Below are 26,061 nucleotides of genomic sequence, written 5' to 3'. Positions count from 1 at the left end.
TGGTGTTGAGTTATATAAGTTCTTTATATATATTTTTATATTAACCCTTATTGTATACATCATTTGCAAATATCTTCTCTCATTCAGTAGGTTGCCTTTTCTTTTTATTGATGGTTTCCTTCACTGTGCAGAAGCTTTTTATTTTGGTGTAGTCTCAATGGTGTATTTTTGCTTTTGTTCCCCTTGCCTGAGGAGTCATATCTAGAAAAGTGTTGCTAAGGCCGATGTCCAAGAGATTACTATGTTTTCTTTAAGAAGTTTTATGGTTTCATGTCTCACATTTAGGTCTTTAACCCATTTTGAACTTATTTTTTATTTTGGCGTAAGAAAGCGGTCATAATAATTACTGACTAACAACATTACATACAATCTATGGCTTACAATGCATTTGTATTACATTAATGTTTATAATTATGGCAACAACTCTGACAAGGCTTGTACTGTAACTGTTTTTAAGATGAAGAGGGGCATAGAGACAGTAAGTAAATTGCCAGTGAGATAGATTCAAATCCAGATCTTTTCACTTTAGAGAGTTTTTCACCTTATCCCAGATCCTCAGTTATTAATAATCCTTCCCATTCAGTACTCTGAAATCAGAATGCCAACACAAAAATAGAGATACTTTCTGACAAAAGATGCTTTCTTTAAAATATTTGCCCTCCATCCTTCTGGAAAAGAACTGGAGTCACTGGGTAAGTAATAGATCTGAAGTTTTTTGGTTCCTATGTAAATGGAAAGCACTGGCTGAGGGTCAAAAGATCTGGATTCTACTCCTGGTTATTTCAGTCATGAGCTACTTGGACTTCCAGAATTTTTTACTTCCTGTAATCCTCATTTTATTAATATCTAAAATGAGAGATCTAAAATACTTAGTAAGTTTTCCTTTAGTTCGAAAATGCTAATAATTTCCACACCCAAGACTTCATCATATCTCTTCCTCTCAAAACTTCCTAGGATACAGCTCTGCTCATGAAAGCTTGATAAAGATTTAAAGCACAATATTGTCTAAGTCATATAGAGGACACAGAGTCCCAAACTCTCATTATTAAGCAAAGGTACACACAAGTTCAAACAGACTCATTAAGGTGCTCTGAAAACACACCAGTGGCTCAGTTTGCTGTTTAGATAAAGTCATGCATTATTTTTGCCATCTGATAGTTTTTATGAGGATTCAGGAATATACTTCAAAAATAAACAAATATAACCATGGATCATCATCCAAGGAAATAGTGGGGAAGTAAAACAGAAGAAGTTTTGAAATCTGGACTGAGGTTCCTACCTGGGAAACAAAACAAAACAACACTTATTTGTAGCCAGAGTGCTTTTGTGGAATAAAAAAAAAAAAAAAAAAATCATTACTCACAGGGGATTCTGGTAACATTTTATTCCTAAGTTATTAGTAACACTAAATGTAGTGTAAGTCACAGAATAGATGTACCTTGGGATATCCATGAAAATGATTTTCAGACTTCATTTTTGCAAAAAGTAATTCTAAACCTAATGAGCAAACCCAAGACTGCACAGTTTTAGGCAATGAGCCAACACACTAACTCCTCTCTTAAGAGAGAGGACGTAGAATTTCATGTTGTATTGTTAACACCACTGGAACTACAGCTAGTCCAATAAAGTATGTATGACCATTGCAGAGTACCTGTGAGCTAGAAGCAACAAATGGTAAATCCTGGTCCCCAATGTGGCAACAAACTGAGGTACTTAAGTAATTACAGCAATTACTTCAATATTTCCTTCTCAACTCATGCACTGTCTATGAAGGGACACCATCCTATGGCTGATGCCAACCTGTCTCATAGTATCATTTTGGAAACTGTCACGTGGATTCCCCAGTTACATTTGCCTCACATACTCCCAAACTTTGTATTTTTTTCTTGAAGTGAGAAGTCGTATTAGGTCACTTAAATAGCATTATCAAATGGGAGCACGTGAGGAGGGACTAGTTGTTGAGTTCTGTCTGGTACTGAAAGTAAAGGTGACTCGCATAAACTCTGGGATTACTGATTAGAAAAAAGTTTCCACCTCTTTCCCAAAGTCATAGCTCTCTGGTAGCAAGAATATGATCAGGGGAGAGACTGTGACAAATTCCTACTTATGGACTTACTCTTCATAGTGTTATATGAACCAGAGAGACTGGAAACAAGTCTTATCTCTTGTTGACTTATACCAAAGTCTCTCTACCATCTAATGTTCAAATAAGCTTTAATGAGCATCTATAATGCATGAGATCTTGTGAAAAGTGTCAGAGAAATGATAATAATTAAGAAACAATCCATACTTTGAGACATTCTAGCTGAGAAGAGATATTTGTCAGTTTCAATCTTCAAGACAGCTGAGCTATATGGATTTTACATTATTATTATGGACACATAACATTTTCCTTGAGAACTGAAGAAAACCAAGACCACACCGGTTGATTTGTCCAGCAAAGATATCCCAAGTTATTCATGTTGCTTCTACTACACAGGAACAGGCCACTCCAGGCCCAAACACTTATAACTAACCTCCCTGAATATATTTCCAATGGGTAATCAAGGAGGTATTTGGCTTCCTACCTTAACATTTTTGAATAAATGACCAATGATGTGTGCCTAGGCCACAACCACCTTCTCCTTGCCACTTTGAGTCTTCCTAGGGATTAGTCACTTGATAAATCTGCCATTGAATGGATTTAAAATTATAGGCTAATCGACAAGGAAAACAAACAAGAGGGTTTATATGTTTTTCATTAAGATCTGGGCTCTGGTCTAGGACATGTCCTCTAAGGAAGCTAGGAAGGGAAATGTCTTAAATTTCCAAAAATTGCTCACCCCAGCCAAAAGGCACACTCATTGTACAAGATATACATTGAGATGCCAGAAAAGGGCTCACAAAATTAAGCATAGTCTTTATTCTCTAAGTAATGGACCCAAGGAGAAATATTTTCTATGATAATTGGAGAGACTGGGTCAGGTAATGGAAAAAACACTAAAATAGTGGTCAGAGTGCCTGGATTTAGTTCAGCATAAGACTGCAGTACGACCTCAAATTTCCTTCTTATCTCTGGCTATTGTCTTCATCTGTAAAATAAGCAGGTTAGAAAAAGATCAGAAAGCTTACAAACCAGGTGTCTCGGGATCCATGGAGTATCTGAGCAGTTCTGCAAACACTTAGTTTTAATGTTATTTTAAAAGGATATTTAACCTAAAAACAACAAGGACTTTAAGAAATACAGAAAGTTATATAAAAAATACACATTTCAATACCAACAGCACATCTAGTACTAAGGTATTTGGCTTTGTTTATGTTTTTCTCTTTGGTTTTTCTGGCAATCTGGAATTTTACAAAGTTTTCCCTGACATGTTTTGGGATCTATTTGGATGTTCTGAAGACAAATTTCATTGATTAGGAAAGTTATAACTCTACACTGGTCTCTTTCTTTTTTAAAATTCAGGCTTGCCCTTATACATATAAGTATATTGCTGCAGCACGGATACCATATTCAATGAAGCACAGCCAAGGCTCAGGTTCATCTGCTCTGTGCAGGCCCCTACTATGGCAAAATAGTTTGTTGTGTGATAACCAGCAAAGAATGAGGAGAAAAACAGGTGATTTTGGCATTTAATTTTATACTTGATGTGTTTTGACAGAGTAATGTGTATGATTAAAAATCATTGCAGCCAGGGACGCCTGGGTGGCTCAGTCGGTTAAGTGTCTGCCTTCGGCTCAGGTCAGGATCCCAGGGTCCTGGGATCGAGTCCTGCATCGGGATCCTTGCTCAGCGGGGATACTGCTTCTCCCTCTCCCTCTGCCCCCCTCATTTGTGCTTTCTCTCTGTCTCTCTCTCTCTCTCTCTGACAAATAAATAACATCTTTAAAAAAGAAAAAAAAATTTAAAAAAGGGGTGCCTGGGTGGCTCAGTCGTTAAGTGTTGGATCCCAGGGTCCTGGGATCAAGCCCCACATCGGGCTCTCTGCTTAGCAGGAAGCCTGCTTCTCCCTCTCCCACTCTCCCTGCTTGTGTTCCCTCTCTGTGTCTCTCTCTGTCAAAAAAAAAAAAAAAAAAAAGCAGGATGCAAAAAATTAAAAAATTAAAAAAATTAAAATAAAAAAATAAAAATATTTGCAGCCATTCTTGTTATTAATTTGACATAAAAATTTCCTATAATACATGTTTCAATCTTAAGGATTGTTTTAACTGAATACAACCTTAGGATTTTAAGGGAAAAAAGTTTTTAATTCCATTTTTAACTATATATTTTATAAAATGTGATTTTTGTGACTTTCTTCTAGTAAAATAAAGTAATTGGATGCTGTGGCTTATTGAAAACTCTAAATTTAAAACTCCTAAATTCAAATTTGTTTTTATCAAAAAAGCATCTTCATGAAAACATATGAGAGGACCTTTATGACCTTGGTGTAGGCAGAGTTCTTTTACTTTTTTTAAAAAAATTGAAGTATAAGTAACATGCAGTGTTAATTTCAGGTGTACAATATAGTGATTCAACAATTCTATACATTACTCAGTGCTCAACACATTAAGTGTACTCTTAATGAGTTCTTAAATATGCCATCAAAAGCACAATCCATCACAAAAATTGATAAATTGGATTTTTTCAAAAGTCCAATTTTGGCAAGGCACTGTTAAAATAAAACATAAACCTCAGACTGGGAGAAAATTATCCACAAAATACGTATCTGACAAAGAACTTGTACCCAGAACATAAAAAGAACTCTGTTAAAACAAAAATTTAAAAAACAACCTCCTCCTTCCAAAATGGGCAAATGATTCAAATGTGCTCATGAAAGAAGATATATGGATAACATTTAAGCACATAAAAAAGATGTTTGACATCCCTTAAACCAAACCACAATGAGATACCACTACATATTTATTGAAAGGAAGGGAGGGGGAGAGAGGAAAACTGACCCATCTGACAATACCAAGGGCTCGGGAGGATGTGGAGCAACTGGAACTCTCCTAGGTGACCAATGGGAATGTAAAATGGCACGGCTACTTGAGAAAACAATTTGGCTATTTCTTATAAAGCTAAATACACACTTGCCATGTGACCCAACAATCCCACTTCTAAGTATTTGCCCAAGTGAATTAAAACATGTTCACATGGGGGGGGGCGGAAGTGGCGGCAGCTGTGACGGCGGTGGCTGTCAGACCTGGAGAGGGGCCAGGGCAGAGCGGTAATGGAGGGTCAGCACTGGCCCCTACTGGAGGCCAATCCCGAGGTCACCAACCAGTTTCTCAAACAATTAGGTCTACATCCTAACTGGCAGTTTGTTGATGTATATGGAATGGATCCTGAACTCCTTAGCATGGTACCAAGACCAGTGTGTGCAGTGTTACTTCTCTTCCCTATTACAGAAAAGTATGAAGTATTCAGAACAGAGGAGGAGGAAAAAATAAAATCTCAGGGACAAGATGTTACATCATCAGTATATTTCATGAAGCAGACAATCAGCAATGCCTGTGGAACAATTGGACTGATCCATGCTATTGCCAACAATAATAAAGACAAGATGCACTTTGAATCTGGATCAACCTTGAAAAAATTCCTTGAGGAGTCTGTGTCAATGAGTCCTGAAGAACGAGCCAGATACCTAGAGAACTATGACACTATTCGAGTCACTCATGAGACCAGTGCCCATGAAGGTGAGACTGAGGCACCAAGTATAGATGAAAAAGTAGATCTTCATTTTATTGCATTAGTTCGTGTAGGGGGCATCTCTATGAATTAGATGCACGGAAACAGTTTCCAATTAACCATGGGGAAACTAGCGATGAAACTTTATTAGAGGATGCCATAGAAGTTTGCAAGAAGTTTATGGAACGTGACCCTGATGAACTGAGATTCAGTGCCATTGCTCTATCTGCAGCATAGCTTGTCAGTGATGGAAACACCAAATACTGTATTGTTTGCAACAAAAATTAAATTTCTGCTGCCATACACTAACTCAAAAATTTTGATATTTTCATTAACTTGACTGATTAAACTTTATGTGAATTAAAAAAGAACATGTTCACATGACAATCCATACACATACGTTTTTAGCAGTTTTATTAATAATCACCCATGAGGGTTAATTTTGTGTGTCAACCTGACTGGGCCACTGGGTGTTCTTTGAGGGTGTTTTTAGATGAGATTAACATTTGAATCAATCAGTAGACTGAGTAAAGAAGATTGCTCTCCCTAATGGGGGTGGGTACCATCCAATCAGTTGAAGACCTGAATAGAACAAAAAGGTTCACTCTCCTGCTAAGAAAAAACTCCTCCTGCCTAACTTCCTTTGAACTGAGACATTAGTTTCTTCCTGCCATGGAATGAAATCATCAACACTGGCTCCTCCTAGGTCTCAAGATTTTTGGCCTTCAGGCTCGAGCTACAGCACCCACTCTCCTGGATCTCCAGCGTGTCAACTCACCTGGGAGATCTTGGGACTTGTCAGGCTCCATAACTGCATGAGCCATTCCTTAAAATAAATCCCTCTCTCTCTCTCTCTCTCTCTCTAGAGAGAGAGTTTAGTTTAATCCTATTAGTTTAATTTTTTTTTTTTTTTTTTTTTTGTGGAGGACCCAATTGCCAAAATTGGAAGCCACCCACATGTTCTTCAACTGGGAAAGGATAAACAAATGGTGGTACATGCACAAAGTAAAATCTAATTAGAAATAATATGGATGAATCTCAAATGTGTTAAGAAACTGGACTCAAAAGGCCACATACTCTACCATATGATTCCATTCATATCACATTCTGGGCAAGTCAGAGCTATAGGGAAAGAAAAAGCAGGAATGGTTGCCAGGGGCCTGAGGTCAGGAGAGAGGATGTCTTCCAAGGGACACAGGAATTTTTTATGGTGATGGAATGTTCTATGTCCTGATTGTGGTTATGGTTACATGACTGCATGGATTTGTCAAAACTTGTACACTATCAAGGGTGATTTTTATTGTGCATAAAATAATCTCAATTAAAAAAAAAGCAGTTACAGATTGATATTATAGTAAGTAATATGTATACATGTGTATAAATTTAAGGCTGTAAAATAAATACACACTAATAAAATGCCACTTAACAGTTGGACTTCCAAGCAAGAGTTTGTTTGCAACAAAATCTCTCTTTTGAGAAAACTCATTACAACAGACACAGAGTAAGATGAGTCCCAAAAGCATCTAAAGAAGTACCTAGAACAAAGTCCAGCTTCCCTAACATAAAAGTTTAAACTTTCTCATCAATGTTATAGCATTTTCACATCTGTGGCCCAGGTTCTGAAACTTTCTCTGTCTAGGTCAGATCTGGGATGGGGTTAGTGGTGACCAGCTAAGACAGTGCGGCCACATTCAGCATCACTCTCACATCACCACTAAGTGACAACATGGCCAGGGAGTGAACAACATCTACTAAGAGCTCAGAGTGCTAGGCAGGATGTTACGTTGCCTTTAACACTGTGATGTCTCATTACTTCTCCTCTGTCAGTCTCTTTCCTATCACGTTATTTATGACGAGTCTGATGTTCTCATTGTAGTTGATCACCAAGTGTTTTCAAGGATACAAGGTCCTGCTTCTCTGCTTCTGTAAGTAAAAAGGATCTAACATCTTCTATTCCCAGGCCAACTTGAAGAGTTTTCTCTATTAATGTTTTTCTAAACAAGCCTCCAAAGCAAGTTTCAAGGTATTAGGTTAAAAGTGTGCCTTGGGTTTGTGATAGATTGATAGGTGGTGTCTCTGTTACTAGGGGGGAAAAAAAAAACACAAAACTATCAAAACAGTCTATTCCACAGGGCAATTAGAGTAGTTTCCTCCTATCCTCACAGGGTCTCCAAGGTGTAGGAGGCCTATTATTCCAACAGCGTTGTAGGCTGCAAATTCTATTCTGTAAAACGAGGATGACATTATCTATCTTGCTTTCTAATATACTTTTCATGGAAGGTGAAAGATCTCAGAATAATGTACTGAGAAGAAATCAAGAAAAACTCTGACTGAAAAATACTGCAGAGTTTATTTACTATTGGATGCAATTAATAGTAACTAGCTGGGTTTATAGTGCATTGTCAGTTGGAAGCTACTAGCACAACCCATGTGTCTCCTGTATATAAGTTGATATATAAGCTTAAATGGTGGCCTTAGAGAAAAAGGTGAACTTAATGCGGTTAAATAAAAGTCAACCTTTCTTTCTAAATAAAATGCATTAGGTAGGAGCCAAATACCCTGAGAATGCACATTCAATACACTAGAATCGTATCATACAATGAAAAGCTAGGATATAGCTTATGTACAAGACACAATGTTTATGTGCCAAAATTCTTCTCAAGCAATATTTTACATGTTCATTGACAGGTATCTCTCTTGCCTTTTACCCCCACCTAAAAAGTGCTTGAGTCCTTCTTCTCACATCTGCCCCCTCACAAAAAATGAGAACACCTGCCTTAACCCTGCCCCATCCTCAAGAAAAAATCTCCCATTATGTTTGTTGACAAGTGTTGCTCTAAAAGATTTGTGGTTATCTTCTGTCTTTGCATTTTTACCATACCCTTTGTGTAATTTCTGAAAAATCCAGTCTAAATCACCACCATTTTACTGAAAAGGCTCACAAAAACCACGTTGAATGGCTTCCTGAGTTACCCAGTTTGGTGGGTTTTTCCTCATTCCCCTTTGGGACTCTGCAGCTGAACTTGAGAACTGCCCCTCTTGTTTTCTCTGAGAGTATAGCACCCTGGTCCTCTTCCTACCTTGCAATTACTCTGCCTACTGCCACCTTCCCTTCCTCCTTCCATCTTCCAAATACCTCAATTACAAGCTAAGAGGACTCATGTTTTGTCTCCCTTGTTCACTGATGTAGTCCTAGAAGCATGAAGAGCGCCTGGTCTGTAAAGGCATTCAGAGAGTTGTTGAATAAATGAATTTTCCAATGTCCCCAGCCAAGAAGTCCCTGAGGCTATTGTGCCTATAAAACTTCTGCATTCAGTTAGCAAAGGGAAGAGCAAGAGGAAGGAATTACTGAGCAGTGCCCATGCAGGGCCTGTTACAAATGTGATGAAAGCCCCCTGATTTGTAGGATTACTGCTATCGCCCCTTAAGTAGGTCCTAGCTGATAAGTGCATATCCGATGTGAGACTGTATTCTTTCCAACAAGCTTCATGAAATTCCCAAGTCCAAAGTTACAGGTCCATCTCCATCCAGATCTGGTTAACTTTGTCTCATTCAGTGGACCTCCAGACTGAGTAACTTTACAATATGCACAGGACCTAGATGAGAGTTGACAAACTGACCCCAAATTAGTCAAAATAAACATTCTATCCCAAAGACATTAATAATGCCATTATTTTGAATACACCCACTTTTATTGGCATGAATTTTTATAGTTCCTAATAATATTTACACTTTAAAATCATTGAGAAAGTCACAAATGTGAGTTATTCCATGTGGATTCAAGTGTTATGATTTATTTTCCAACCTTCCTTCACTGGGACAGACACCAAAGTGACTGGAAAAGGAGTCACAGAAATGCCTTGATTGACAAAAAGCCTTGAAACAGCACCTGTGACAACGTGGGTGACTGCTTTATTCTTCAAGACGGCTAGGCTCTTTCTGAGTTTCTGTACCTAAGCAATCAAGTTTAATAATAAACATCTCCAGTTACAGACCTATCTTGGAAGAGGCAGAAATGTTTCTAGAGCTATGCTTGCTTCATTTGGAGTCCTTGCAATTGAGGATGCATATAGGTTGACAGTAAACAAGTGACAAAGTACATCTGTAGTACCTATTCTTGAAAGCAGAGAGGCCTAGAATAATGGTCAGGGAATTCTAAAACTGCAAAGAAGGCTCCCTGACCATAGGGCATCAATACACATCATTTTTAGAAACAGTTTTGGCAAAGTATCACACTGATTAATTTGAGCTCACAAAGATCTGATGTAATATTTAAAAACTGATCTCTTCTTTGTGTAAACATGGATTAAGAAAAATGTAAATCCCCTATGTGGGTTTATTTTTTAATAGGAATATTAATTATATATTTATAAATCTAGGGTGCTCACTGCCTTTAAGAGTTAAGACAATAAATGGAATTTGGCAGAACATTTATTCTGATTACTAGATTTTTCATGATACTTGGAACATCAGGATGCATGTGAAATTACACTCAAGTATGATGCACACAATAACTTGGAAAAGATCAGGTCTCATTTTGACTTGATTCTTTTCTCCTGGAATATAGACAAACCACATTCTTGTTTTCCTCCTGCAGTACCCCTTCTAACCTTAGATTAAACTATATTACGTTGGACTGATATTCATCTCCATAATTCGGGCTTTTCGAAAGGATCATTGTTACAAGAATCACATTTTTTCAGCTTTCCAGTAATTGCAAGATACAAATTTAAATAAGAATTCTCATTTCCTAAGTGATCAAACATTGAGCATCACTCATGAAATATTTGCAAAATAAATGTTTAACTATTCTGTGCAAAGTTTAAATGTCTCTTCAAATTTATTTTGACAGAGAGGTTGAGATGGCTGTAATTTTCTCTCCACCAATTTTTCTGTTTTAAATGTTACAGCTGCACATATTAATGATGTGAAAAGACAGGGGCACTATTACCTGAAAATTCCTACATAATTTCTTCACAAGTCATTCAAAACTGAGTAATGAAATACACAGGTGAATGACGATACAGGGCCAGCTATATAATGTCTGTCAAACTCCATGCCTGCTGGAGGGTTTTATACCAACAACGTGCTGCTGTCTCATGGATTGTATCTGCCAGCTACAAGAGTTTCAGCCTGCCGGCTTTGTGCCATGCACCCTTCATGAAAGGAATGAACTGGCTCCAGTGCCCACAGCAGTCATCCATTCTCAATAACTACAAACTACATACACATAAATATTTAGATTACGAGGAATCTCAGTGTTGGACCATCACCTTTCCCTCACCCACACATCAGAGCAGTAGAAAGCTCTCTGACTGCATGTCCTTGAATACAGTGTTAATACACATATGAAACAGATTAGAGTCATGGAGGTGTTTGAAAGAAAGGAATTTTGGTTTTTATAAAGATGGGACATGAAGATCATTTTTCTTGGTCCAATTTTACTATGTTAAAACATCCTGCAATCGAATGGAGCACTGGGTGTTATACGCAAACAATGAATCATGGAACACTACATCAAAAACTAATGGTGTAATATATGGTGATTAACATAATAAAATAAAATTAAAAAAAAATCCTGCAATCTCAACTATAGTTGTCAAATATAAAAGCAAATGCCTGTTTCCTTCTCGATCACCTTCTTTTATTTTTCTTTCACGTGCTTTTCATATTTTCATATGAGCATAACATAGGTAAGAATAAAAGTGCAGAATTAAACCCAAATATGATGTACCTGTGATGAAAGCACCCAACAGTCCAATACTAAAAGATGGAGTGTATAAAGAAGGAAACATTTGTCTTTCTGTTTCTGGATATAATTGGTTTTAAAAGCCAATTTTTAAGGGGTTTGCTATGCAAAATCCTCCAGCAGCATTCACAGCTTCTCAGTAATCGTATTTAAAAATAATCTTTTGTTATGGGTGGTATTTGGTTGCAGGTTGGAGGAAAAAATTGTAAAATCACTCCAAGAGATACTCCTGATAGCTGGCAGCCTCTGTCTCTCCATTTTTTTTTTAAAGGTAATTAGATTGCTAATGAGCAAGAAATGAGTGATGATGTAGGAGTCCAATATTTGAGTCTAGGTCACAAAAGAGTCACTTTGGACACTGATCCATATCTCTCAAGTCTAGGAAAATCTCATCTGAAAAAAATGAATCTCTCAAGCTCTATTTATAAATCCTGGATGCAATTTGAAATCTTGCAGAGACAAGAGAGAGGAAAGGAGCAGAAAAGTATTAGACAACCTTATGACCTTGAAAAGGTGATGGGCAGGCAAAAATGTTGAAATTGAATGAGATACTTGGAAGAGGGGGCCTTATTTTCCTCCCATTGCTTTGCACATTCCTAAAAGAATCGTGTTTAATTTTGTTGGTGTGTTCAAAGATTTTTGGTTTTAAACATGTTAAACCTCTGCCTGTGCTCAGTACCAGCCACCATGCATGTGCTGCATGATGGTTTTCCTGCCCACCACTTAAATCGTGGTTTGCACTTTCTCCACCTTTGGCAGAGGGATCTCCACACGGCTTACGTGATAGAGCACTGGCCTGGGAGAAGACCTCACTTCTAGTCAAGGTACTTCTATCAGCAGCCTGCATGGGCTTGGGCCCTTTAACTCCTAAGGAGTAGCAACCAGAAGGTGAATCTCCATGCGTGGTGGACTTCACTGGTTGTAAGGAGCCCTGTCCTGCTGGGAGCACGGTGCCTCCTTTAGGCGCACTGAGGAAGAAAATGTGAGAACCATTAAACTCGATTTTAAGATCAGCTCTTTCAGTATGTGGTTCCTCATCTATAAAATGAAAAGGTTTACAGATTATCACACATTCATATGAGTCCAAGGTGATTTCACCTCAACTAATACAACTGATTGCTCACTCACCGTAAGTCGTCTTAACATGCAACATCTGATAAATGTCCATTTAATACAACAAGAAACAAAGAGTATTCTTGCTGTCAAAATTATCTTTTAAAAAACTTCCAAGAACATAGTTTTCCTACTATAATTCTCCCGTGTCTCTAAATGTGAAAACCACTGCCTGTAAGATCACTTTGGTTAAAATCTAGTTTCCATTACAAAGGAAGAAAAAGGGAAAACCAATCAGTGGTTAATTTATGCGCTAATGCATGTATTACCATGATAGAAGTTTCATCTGTTTGCTATTTATTGAAGGTTCCCGTCCATCTTATGTTCGGCAGTGAAGGAGAGGGACAACACCTCTGCTTTCAAGACTGTAATATGAGAAAAGGGCTTGCTAAGTGCTGGAGTCGGGTGGAGAGCCAAGTGTCAGAGCAGGGAGCCTTGGGACATCAAGATATGGTTTCATACATGATGGGGATCCCTTGGTGTGCCACAAAGGATTGACAAAGTTGGAGTGGCAGAATAAGCCAAGTAAAAGAAGAAGGCAGAGTGATGGGAAAGCATAGGAAAATAATGGAAGAAAAGACTAGTTAGAAGTTTGAATCTGATTTTAGAAGGTCTTAAATACCACACTAAGACTTTGAACTTAACTGGATAAGCAATAGTGAGCCAATAAAGGTGGGTAAGAGAGAGAAAAACAATCTCTAAGTAATTTATAACATGGCTTGAATTTGGCAAGACCTAAGGGCCTAAATTAGAATGACAGCAGCAGAGTGTTAAGGAACAAGTGTATGTGAGGGACCATGCAGCTAAAATGATCATAACTTGGCAATCCACAAGATACAGAAGCTAAGGGTGAGGCTGCCAAAGATGGCTGAGATTTTTAGCCTGGACTTTCACTCTTAGGAGAACAGTGGAACCTTAAATATATAGGACAGTCCCAAAAAAGACTGTTGTGTGCTATGTTTATATTGGGTGGGGGAAAAGTCAGGAGACAAGTAGACAAGTCTTTTCAACCCTGGGATTATAAGAATTTTTGATGCTCTGGCTTCAGAAATTTTAAATTTTGAGATGCTGAAAACAGTTCCCAGGGTGGATTTTTCTAGCAAAAATGAGAACTGTTCCTGGAGCTGGAACTCAGGGAAACATTTGAATCCAAACAAATAACTCTGAAAAGCCTTTACATAGAGAAAACAATCAATGAAATCTTCAAGAGACAACACATGGAAAGTCAGGAAACTAAAGGCTACCTTTCGCAAGGTCCCATTTGGGGGGTGCCGCGGAGGCCAGGATGAGGGGGAAGCAGAGAAGACACAGAAGCACACTCAGAAGAGAATTCAGTGTCCTAGTCATCAAGGGAGGAGATCTGAGAAGGATTTCAACACTGAGGCTCCATCTAGAATCCAAGCCAATGAAGACCAAGAGGGGACCAACAGCACACGAGATAACTGCGTCCCCTGCGGTCTTAGCTGTTTCTGTACAAAGGTAACAAAAGGCAAGTGGTAGGAGGATTGGCTACATGTGACTAATGTTGGAGAACTTTGCCAGTGAAAGGAGGGACGGAAGCTCAAAGAAGCAGTATCATCAAGAGAAGAGATTTTGAAGTAAAGGATAGCTGAAATTATTATGAGAAATGGGGGAGGGCAACGGCCAAAAAGAGAACAAGGAACAGGGAGAGGTGCAGAAGAGGTGCTAGAAGAGAACACCAAAGAGATCAGGTGGCAAAATATTGGGTGCTTTAGTTTCTTTTCGTAGGCATGGGGCCTAAATTTAAAAACAAAGCAAAGAAATAAAGGTGTTAATAGTCTAGAGACAAAGGCACTCATTCTTTTTTATTTTCTTCTTATCTTAAAAGAAATGAGCCTCCCCTTTTCCCCAGAGCTAATTCAACCTCCTGGGTCTCTGCTTTCACCCTTTTCTGTGTTCTACAGGAACAGTTTTTTAATTTGCTCCTCGCCGGCTGGCTCTTCCCTATACCTACTCAGGTCTCCTGTTGGAACCACAGGACTACTCAGGCTGGTTCTGTGCATAATCTATGCCTAGTGCATATCCATTCTTCTTGCTGCATGGCAACTTCACAAACATTAGCCTATGTAATCTGAACAGCCCTGTGGTGAAGGTGGGATCCCCATTTTATGGACTGTCCCAAACCACAATCCTAGGAGGCGTCTGCTAGGACTCAACACTGGATCTTCTGGCTGTCAAGGCTCATGTTCTTTCTCCTATGCAGAGCCGTCTCCAGATATGTGTCAAGATGCCGGCGGTAGACTCCGTTTCTGTCTAAACATTACAAAGTACCTGGTTTGCTGTCAGAGACCAAACTCTAAATGGCTGAAATAGCTTGATAGATTGTGTGAAAATTTTATGGTCCTTCCGTCAGACACCGTAATTTACTATCACATAATACACAGAAGACTCAAAAGAAACCATCCCACAAGGGCAAACAAAATGGAGGCGGTGGCCCTTTGACACTCTAAGGCCAGAGGCATTATATGGATCCAATAAGAAAGCTGCTTCTACGAGCGAGAGAACAACCTCTTGATCTTGCAAAATGTTTTTGGACACCTAAAGGCTCTTTTATTACTGAGGCTGATTAAAATGAAAAGCTTCAATGACTAAAATGTTCTTTTTGATGAGTTTTTGCCATGAACCTTGGACCCTGTAGTCCATTGGGATTGGAGCCCTTTGATCCTGGGCACTCACATAAATTCAGAGTCATAAAACAACATTGGATTTGATTTTACTAGTGTGGCTGATGTTGCCAGATTTGTAATGCAATCTTGTTTTCTCCCCTCCACATTTTTGGGCCCATCCACCATTATTTTATAGCCAGAGGACAGGAGTTTCCATTTGTTTTTGGCAATCAAGCTTCAAGACTGAGCCACTACTCTAGAATGCTGGAATCCCAGAGAAAAATAAATGATACTGTATTATATTCATCAACATGAGACGAATCACTGTTATTTTATGTGCTGAAAGTAAAATATCAAAAAGAAAACCCCTTTTCTGGATGAAAATACAGATTTTCACTACTTAAGAGTTTTAAGATGATGTGGCTGAGAACTATACTACAAGTCTGAAGTAGGAAAAGTATCAGATTTAGTGTTCATAAATCTCTAGCAAGACTAATTGAAAATTAATTTTTTAAAAAATCAAAAGACCCCCCCCAGGTTATGTATTAATGAGTGGCAGACCCTATCTTAGTTTTCAAACTTCATTTACCTAAAACAAAAACAAAAACAAAAAACCTGCTATCTGTGGGAGAAGTAAAGGAAATATTCAACAAGACATTTAACAAAAAACTCACCATAAATATAACTTAGATGTTTAATTCACTTCCTTTCCCAATCTTCTAATCATTTTCCTATGTATCTGTACCACAATATTCCTATAACTTCCAATTCCAGAAATGAAAGTTTTAATGTAAAAGGTCTATGAAGGAAGAAAAGCACAAACACTTTTAAAGAGACTTGTATCACACAGACCAAATGATCAATAGTGGGTCACAACTATTCATTTTTTATGGAGTAAAACATCAGTTTGAGCTCACTGAGAAAGATCAATGATATACTTAGCCTGTTCACTAAACCAGGCAATACTAATTTAAGTTGGATAAACAGTTTTCAGTAATTTTTCATGGCTCGCCTGAAGGCTGGGAAATTGTTCACCAGGATAATTCTGTATGTGACATGGGGCATAAGGGTCACGATAGGTCTCAGTAATTCCACTTTGAAAACAGTGACCACAGAATACATGTGTCACTATCCAATGGGCAGTGCCTCATGACATTTTCAGCTGAGTTTCTTTTTTTTTTTTACATTTTTAAAAGTTTTATTATTTTTTTTAAAAGATTTTATTTATTTATTTGACAGAGAGAGAGAGACAGTGAGAGAGGGAACACAAGCAGGGGGAGCAGGAGAAGGAGAAGAAGGCTTCCCGCCGAACAGGAAGCCCGATGCAGGGCTCGATCCCAGGACCCTGAGACCACGACCTGAGCCGAAGGCAGATGCTTAACGACTGAGCCACCCAGGCTCAGCTGAGTTTCTCAATCCCTGCCTGAGGCTCCAGTGAACATTTCAGAGGATGGTCCAGCTAGAGGAATAGAATTCCAACACACATTCACCTCCTTGCTTGTGTGAATATGTTAGATTAAACATAACTGAATTTGCCATTTTATAAGTCAAAATAGGCCAAATATCAACAATTTCCTATGGTTCAACTTATAAACCTCATCCAAATTTGAAAAAAATTATTCTGTTTCATCAATTAATACTTTAAATTACATGCATGTTTCTTTGCAGCAGATATGATTCATGCCATATGTTTAATATTATTATTAATAAACAGAACTGTATTAAACAGATACCCACAACAGCTTCTGGAGTATAAGAAACTGTCACTTATTTGTAGAGAAGAGTGATTGTCTTGGTGTTGTGCATATATTCAGTCATGATGAGGGGAGGGTATGCAGATACCAAGAAAGAGCGCTCTCATTTCACGCTTGAAAACATAGCATTATTGTCAGCACCCTCTGCCTCCCTATGATTTACTAATTTAAAAAATATTGATTGTGTACTTACAATGTTCCAGTAGTGGTCTAGGTACCCAAGGGAGAATCAAGCTGTGCAAACATGTACAGGGAAGCAACAATGGTGGTTTCAGTAACTCCAGCTTTAGCAGAAGCAACCATCAGCGCTGGAGAAGGTCCGCGCTTCCTGTCGGAGAGCGCGAATTCTCTCTCCCACCCCTAACTTAGGCCAAGCCAGTATCATCTCCTACCTGCAGGCCGGCAACACTTGCCTGTTGTCCTCCCCACTTCCACTCTGGCTCCCCTACATCTACCCTCTACCACAGCCTAGAGGGGAGGGCATCTCTTGAAAAGGCAAATCTTTTCATGTCTCACACTTCTCTGCTCTGAACCAGTAGATTCTCACTGTTCTGAGGATGAAATCACAAAACCTTAAGGACCAACAAGGCCCTTCCCGATTATGGCCTCTCTTGCCCTCCTCCGTGGCAGTGCTTCTCAAACCCTGGTCCATGATCCAGCAATGGGATAGAAGTCAATTTATGCTTTACCACCACCATTTTTTTTTTTTTAAATACAAGAGAGTTAAATATATCAGAATACATTCATATGAAATCAGTTCTGTTTAAGAGAACTCTTATTTCTCACTCATGCAAAAACACGTAATCTGGGTTTCAATGGAAAATGCATTGTTTATTCCAAGATACAGTTTAAAACGCTTGAAAACCACTACTCCAGATCTTCATCCCCAACCTTTCTCCTCTGTCTAGTCACACTGGCCCTCCCCAGAGTCCTTCAAACCAGCCAAGCTCCTCTTCACCCTTCAGGCCTCTGCTTAAATGGCACTTGCTAAAAGAATCCTTCCCTGACTTCAAATCTAAACTGTATCCTATCACAGCATCCTATACTATATTTCTCTCCACAGTAATATTATACTTCCTGAGGGATTATTTTTATCAATATCTGTCTCTCTGACTGGACTACAAGCTCCCAGAGAGTAGGAACCATGTCTATTCTATTCCATCCAGCATCCAGCACAGCACCTGACACCCAATAGGCTCTTTTATTTTCATGCCTCAAACTACTTTTTATTTGCAACTACATGATTTCACGCAATTCTTCTAAACAATGACATAAAATAGATTTCCTTGTGTATAAATAACTTACACACTTTCCATAAAGTAAATGCTCAAAGGTGCTAGAACAGATCGTCTGCTGCTACAGTGTTCTCGTATCCAACAGAGTTGATGCACAATATATAAATACAAGTCCAATATTAAAAACTTAGGCACTTGACTAACTTAATAAAGTTTCTCAAACTACATCAATATATCTAAAGTGCATATATATTTTTAAGAAAGATTATTATCAATAACTTTTCTATAAAAATAAGTTTGACAGTTTGGCTCATCTAACTTTACTACTATGAGTATGAACTTTTAACTTTTAATGTGGTCAGGCTTATTCTACCTTCTCTCAACACTGACACCAACAGAATCAAAAGCAGCTAGTGAGGTGCTAACATGTGAGGATTAATCCAGTGATTCCGGTCACAATGTATTCCAGGAGGTACCCATGTTACTGGAATTGGGCAATACGGTTTATTCTTTCTTCCCTGATTTGGATAACCAAATGGAATAGCAGGAGGGTAGTGATTCTGATGACCATTCCCTCCGTACATTCCTGGCTTTTTTCTGGGCAAAGGGTGCCACACTGGAAGAGGAGGGAATATCAATTCTGAAATCTGGTACACAGGGCTTGGGGTCACAGTCACCAAACTGGGCTTCACTTCTACTTCCTTACTTGTTTCTTCATCTGAAGAAGAGGAACCTGAATGATAATCAGAGGTAACCTTATCAGGGGCCCTGGTAACTTTCTTGGAGATTTCATCCTTGTTCTCATCCTCATTTTCAAAGCTGGCAACAATGAATGCATTGCTTTTCTCTCCATACCAACAGCACACCTCACACAGATCCACCCACAGAGTGAGCTCCTTTGGTAAGCCTAGATCACTGTACAAGATGCAGCTCTTCTCACAGGCTTTCAGGACATCAGGATCAACTCTCTGAAACTTATTGACACGAACGCATCTGTAGGCCTGCCCTTTTGAAGGTTTTTCTGGATACCAGTGATTTTTATATTTTTCTTGAAGTATAAGAGTCAATTTCTCAGCAAACCTCTCAACTGCCTCTTTTTTCAACTTGTCATGTTTTCGAACTAGCCTTGTGACAAAGAAGACAACAGCAGCAATTTCGTTCTTCATCTTTCCCGCCGCCGCCGCCGCCGCCGCCGCCGCCGCCGCCGCCGCCGTGGGGCCGCAGATTTGGCGGTCCCGACAGTCTCCGGGCCGGGAACCCAGCGCGCCGCCGCAGCGGGCCGGCATTCGGCGGCAGCGAGCGCGGCAAGCCTAGTCCGGAGCGTGGGGCTCCCGCGTCATCGGGCGACTGAGCGCGCGCTGAGAGGGCGGGCGGACCCAGTAGGCTCTTAATACGTAGTGAATGATAGAGAGAAATCTAATTGCCTCTTAATAATCCCATCTGATGAAACAGAGATGACCAATTTCATAAGGCACTGCTTTCTGGTGGCTCTTTTTCTTTTCTCAGATAGAATGTACATGCATATATGTAACCATAAACACATCGCGCATTACTTCTGTAAATGCATGGAGCCTTATGCCTGTGAGCACAGGTACATGCCTGTATGCATATATCTGTGCGTGTTCTGGGAACGAAACTAAGAGCGGTTTTATTCCTCATGTATTTAAGGCAAAGTTCTGAACTGGAAATCTGCTTCAATACTAAGAAAATCTACTTGAAGCTTATTAAGAGAAAAAAGGGTCAAGCTGACCTCCAGTGGTAAGATTAGGGAATGGATTCTAAAATAACTGTAGAACACCCAAGTTATCTGTCACAAACCCATATATCTATGTGATACACCTTTCTTTATGTGTATTATATGTATTTGCAACAAAGAGGGGTGATACCATATAAAATATGAATAAGTGTATTACAGAAACACAGCAGCTTTTAGAGACAGGAAAAACAACTGCCACTCATTTATGGCAATCAGAAAATCTGAGACTTGATAATTCTCTTAGCTGACATGTAAAATCTGAAATTCTCAAACTCCATTAAAAGTAGATAATATTTAAAAAAAAAAAAAAGCAGATGCTAACACTCATATAGTCCTTCCCTTCATTAGTCTCTAGATAACACTAGTACTTATTTTAAGCTGTCTGTTGTTATTTGACCTTTATGGCATATATTCTATTTTTCTAACTAGATAGTAAATCCTCTGAGTAAAGAATTTATGTGAGGGTTAAATAAAATAATCCAAAGGATGCACTAAGTAGAGTGTCTGGCATATGCTAATACAGTAATGTAGTAAATGTTAGCTGCTGTTGTTATAATTATTAAATGACGTTTTATCTCTAGCGCATCTCATGTTTGACGGGTACGCAATTGGTATTTGATTATAAAAAGCAGAATTACGGTAGCTCAAAAAAAAGGCAGAATTACATATATGAAATTCTATTTTAGCAAGTGCTTATCTTGAAAGCAAAAACAATTTTGAAATGCAACATCTTACTTAGGTTTCCCCCCCCCCGGCCAAATCTATGCTGTCCCTCGTGGGGTGATTTTACATATTCAAATATTTCTTTCACAAAAGCACAGTAGCATCAATACTTCCATTAAGGGGAGGTCATGGAAACGAGAGCATCACACTTTTATGACAAAAATATTAAAAGCAATGCTTTTTGGAACATTAGGTGTAACATTAATTTCAGAATGTTTTTATTTTATATAGGTACAGGTTTTATATTATAAGAGCTTTACCACCAAAAACTAAACTTCAACAGCCACTGACTTAAACTAAGCATGCTGGTCATCAGGAGAGATACAGTAATTATCATTTATTGGCCATCTACTGCATGCCATTGTACTTGCAATCCCATACCTAACTACCACAGTACTTGCACTCAGCATACGCATCAACCAAGTTACAATATCATCACAACCTCTTTCTAATGAGAAACTGAAGCTCATAAGGGTTTAAGTAATTTGTTCAAGACAACATATGTCGTATATAGTGAAGCTAAGATTAGAACTCAAGGAAGATTCCACATCTGGATTTTTATCCAGCTCTCTTGCCTGGAATTAAGTTGCATATCATCCAACAAATGGTTAGTTGACTTCACCATACAGATTCTTTTTCAACAAGTTCTGCTCCTAAGGCCTACCACTCTTAAGGACTGATATTCTACCCAAGGATAGATCAAAGGCAAGGGTCAGACCAGAAACAAGGTCCTGTCATGAATACTCTCTGGCAAGGACTTTCGAGGTGTAAGAATTTTCAGAGGTAGTTCAGGTGGCGGTTAGGAGTGTGCCACCTCATAGAATTGGTGTAGTAACACAACTAATTCTCATATATAAAGACTGGCACATAGTAAATGCTCAATAAACACCAGCTATTATTATTATTATTGTTCTCTCTCTACTAGGACACAGAGCAAGCTAGAAGAACTTGGAGTGAAAAGGTCAGAATATACACATGCATATGTGTGCACACACACAAACATGCAATATATTCACACTATGGATTCCAAAGCCCACATGAGGCTGGACTTATTAGAAGAGGCAACAGGCACCATGTATCACACATGGGCACATCCTACAAATAGGTGACAACATAGAGAATAGCCACATCATTCCATGTGCTTAAGGGATCAGTAATGCTGGGTTTCAGAAGCTGTGTTGGGGAAGATAAGGTTTGAGAATAGCTAAGGAAACCTGCAGAAATCAATGCAGTAACTAGCTGGCAGAATGCGTAGAAGTTTTGCCCCCATATTTTCTGACTTGGTGGTCTTGACAAATTGATTTGAGACTCAAGTTTCAAATCTCTATGATGAATATAGACAATTACCAAGAATATGGTGAGAAATATCAGAGTCTCCTCTTCAAACTGGGCTCAGAACCAGCTGTGAGCAATGAAGTTGAAGAGGACAATTTCTACCTGCTCCTTCCTTCTGTACTTTGGTGGGAAGAACAGCAGAACAGCTTGGGACTTCTGAAACCAGTGAGATAAGAGACCTCTTCCCCAACACCACAAAAATGTCCCCACTGTTTTTTTGAACCACATGAAGAGCTTGTATAGGATAAGAATAAGGGGTGATCTGCAGAAGTCTCTGTCACAGGATGAGGGGAAGGAAAATGAAAACTAAGAAAACCATTATACTAGAGAAAATGAATCAAATCAGTTGACAAGTTGACTGTGGAGAGGAGCCGATTTGGAAATCAGACACACCTAGTCAGTAAATCTTGCCATCACAGTAACCAGCTGTGAAAACTCAGGACAGGCCCTTACGTCTCCTGAGTCTCGGTTGATTAGAAATTATGTATATGAAGCACTGAGCACAGTACCTGGCATAGAGTTAGTAGTTCGTATTCAATAACTGATGGTAACCATCTCATCAAGTCAGAAAGCAAAGGGTACTCAGCAGTCAAACTCTACAATCAAACAAAATTTCTTCCCATCCCTTCCTAAAATGTCCTAGACCATACCCAATATTTTGCACTAAGAGCTTATTTTTCACGTACCTTCCAACACTGCTGCCCTCTCTATTCCATCAGTAGCCCTTTCAGGAAAAGACCGGAGGCAGGAAGAAAGGGGATGAGGAAGGAAGGAAAAAGAAAAGGAAAAGAAATATAAAAGTCCACAAAGATCTAAGAGCTCAAGGGTCTCTTGAACACCCATGGAGAAAGAGGATGAGGACATTCTTACTCAGCTCTTCTTTGCTCCACACCAGGGTCGTCAACTGATGTCTCCACACCAGGCAATCAACATAAACAAGTAAAGGAGTCCAGATTTTAGGAGGAAGGGAAGATGGCAGCAAAGCAGGAAGACCCTACGCTCCCTTCCTCCCAGGAATGCAAATAGATAACTATCAAATCATTCTAACTACCCAGGAAATCAACCTGAAGACTGGCAGAACAAACTCCCCAACTAAAGGTAGAAAAAAGGACACATCAAAGAAAGTATGAAGTGCAGATATGTGGCTTGAGAGAGAAAAAGACCATGGTCACTGCAGTGGGGAGGGAGCAGCAGTCATGGAGAAGAGCAAGAGATAGACTAGCACACAGGGGAGCACACACGGAAAAGACAATTCCCCATAGCAACCGGCTTGGAAAGGGAAAGGGCGCAAATTTCATGAGTTCTTGCAACCAGGGGGACTTAAAGACTGGAATTTTAAAAGTCAGCATGCTTCTCGGAGAACCAGAGGCATTGGGGCTGCTCTTGGAGAAAAGGCAGGCAAATAACCCACTAATTTACAGCATGCAAAGAGTGATCTGAAGAGTGCCTGGGCACAGTAGGTTAGTTGCTCATCTTGGAGCATGTCCCAGACAGGCAGCATTCACAGAGAGACCCCTCAGGGAACAAAGGAAATGGCAGATGTCATTTCCCTCCCCCCATGCCTTAGCATAAGCACAGGGCCACCTCTGGGAACCAGTGCAGCCCCAACACTTGCTACCTAACTTGCTCACACCAAGGCCCACGCCCTGGACTCTGGTGAAACTGCCCCTTCCAGTCATGCTTGCCTCAGTCCCAGCAAGAAATGTCCCCTCCCCCAGAAGACAGGCCCAATCCCTGCTTTTACAGTGTCTCCCAATGTGGGAGTTTTACAGAGCCTTGATTCTGGTGGCAGTGGTGACAGGTCTCATTTCACAAACAGACCAGAGCACACCTAGATAAAATGTCACATTCAGGTCAGGGACCAAACAGTGTCCACGACAGGCAAAGAGAGCCTCTGCATATGACTGGCCTGAAGGATAAAGTGGCCAGGACAAAACAGCAGAGCACATGTTGAAGACACTCCCAGAAGTGCCAGGACTTGGGGAACAGGGGACACTATACGGCAGGGCACTACAGGACCTCTTCTTCATAAGGCCATTACCCTCAAGAACAGGAGACATAGCTGACTTTCCTAAAACACAGAAACAGGCACAGAGACTTAGACAAAATGACAAGACAGAGAAATTTATCCCAAATGAAAGAACAGGACAAGACCAGGGCCAGAGATCTAAGCAAAACAAATGTAAGTAATATGCCTAATGGAGTATTTAAAGTAATGATCATAAAGATTCTCACTGGACTTAAGAGTGGAAGACGTTTGTGAGACCCTTAACACAGAGATAAGGAATAACATAGCAGAGATAAAGGGCTCGATAAATGAAATGAGAAACATGCTTGATGGGATGAATAGCAGGCTGGAAGAAGCAGAGGAACAAATTAATGACCCAGAAGAAAGAGTAATGGAAAGTAATGAAGCTGAACGAAGGAAAGAAAAAGAATTATGCATAATGACAACAGACTTAGGGAACTCAGTGGCTCCATCAAACATAGTAACATTCATATTTTAAGAGTCCCAGAAAAAGAAGAGAGAGAAAAGGGGGAAGAAAACTTATTTGAAGAAATAACAGCTGAAAACTTCCCTATTCTGGGGAAGGAAAACAAATATCCATATCCAGAAGGCAGAAAACACCCAACAATATCAACAAAAGCAGATATGGACCAAGACATATTGTAATTAAACTGGCAAAATATAGTGATAAAGAAAAAAATTTTAAAAAGCAGCAAGACAAAAGAAGGTAGTAACATGCAAGGGAAACCCCATAAGGCAAGCAGGAGATTTTTCAACAGAAACTTTACAAATCAGAAGGGATTGGCATGATATATTCAAAGTGCTGATTGTGAAAAATCTGTAGCCAAGAATACTCTAACATTCAGAATAGAAGGAGAGTTAAAGAATTTCCTAGACAAACAAGAACTGAAGGAGTTCATGACCAAAAACTAGCCCTGCAAGAAATATTAAAAGGGACTCTTTGCGTGGAAAAGAGAGACCAAAAATGAGAGTATGGAGGTAGGAAACACAAAAGCTGTATCAATGAATATTTTTTTTCTTTCCTTTTTTAAAAAAGATTATTTATTTATTTATTTATTTGAGAGAGAGAGAGAGAGAGCACAAGCAGGGAGACTGACAGGCAGAGGGAGAGGAAGAAGCAGGCTCTCTGCCGAGCAGGGAGCCCAATGTGGGGCTCAATCCCAGGACCCTGATATCATGACCTGAGTCGAAGGTTCAGTCATGATATTCAGCTTAACCAACTGAGCCACCCAGGTGCCCCTACAATGAATATTTCTGTAAAATATCAGTCAAGAACTCACAGAACAAAATGATGTAAAATACGACATTTACCTAAAACATGGGGAGGAGAGGACAAAAGAATGGGTTCAAACTTAAATGACCATCAACTTAATACAGACTGCTTTATGCAAAGAGGTCATAAACAAACCCAAAGGTAATCATATATCAAAAGCCACTAATAAATATGCAACGATAAAGAGAAAGAAATCCAAATATGTCACTAAAGAAATAAAGACAAGAGGGGCGCCTGGGTGGCTCAGTCATTAAGCGTCTGCCTTCGGCTCAGGTCATGATCCCAGCGTCCTGGGATCGAGCTCCATTTGGGGCTCCCTGCTCTGCGGGAAGCCTACTTCTCCCTCTCCCACTCCCCCTGCTTGTGTTCCCTCTCTTGCTGTGTCTCTCTCTGTCAAATAAATAAATAAAATCTTTAAAAAAAAGAAAGAAAGACAAGAAAGGATCAGAGAAAATCTTCAGAAAAAACACAAAATAATATGACAATAAATATATATCAATTATTACTTTGAATGTAAATGGACTAATTGTTCCAATCAAAAGACACAGGGTACCAGAATGGATAAAAAAAACCAAGACCCATCTATATACTGCCTAGAAGAGACTCGTTTTAGCCTTAAGACACCTGCAGACTGAAAGTTAGGGGATGAAGAAATATCTATCATGCAAATGGATGTCAAAAGAAAGCCAGAGTAGTAATACTTATATTGGACAAAATAGACTTTATTTTATTTTTTAAAGACTTTATTCAATTTATTTGAGAGAGGGAGTGTGCACAAGAGAGCAGGAGCAGGGGGCAGAGGGAGAGGGAGAAGCAG

General features: G+C 39.3%; 1 protein-coding gene and 2 pseudogenes across 1 annotated transcript in view; 1 reads left to right on the top strand and 2 right to left on the bottom strand.

The window, feature by feature from the left end:
- LOC114221356 (formin-1-like) overlaps window positions 1-26,061 on the bottom strand; it is a 290,129-nt gene that overhangs the window by 209,566 nt on the left and 54,502 nt on the right. The gene's annotated exons all lie outside the window — the stretch shown is intronic.
- LOC114221358 (ubiquitin carboxyl-terminal hydrolase isozyme L3 pseudogene) lies at window positions 5,193-5,911 on the top strand (annotated as a pseudogene).
- LOC114221357 (protein BTG3 pseudogene) lies at window positions 18,470-19,294 on the bottom strand (annotated as a pseudogene).

Source organism: Eumetopias jubatus, unplaced genomic scaffold (assembly GCF_037043125.1).
Source record: "Eumetopias jubatus isolate StellerSeaLion01/CBP00866 unplaced genomic scaffold, mEumJub1_p1.0 scaffold_7, whole genome shotgun sequence".
Taxonomy (NCBI): domain Eukaryota; kingdom Metazoa; phylum Chordata; class Mammalia; order Carnivora; family Otariidae; genus Eumetopias; species Eumetopias jubatus.
The sequence above is the reverse complement of the archived record's forward strand: the minus strand, read 5'-3'. Positions and strand labels throughout refer to the sequence as shown.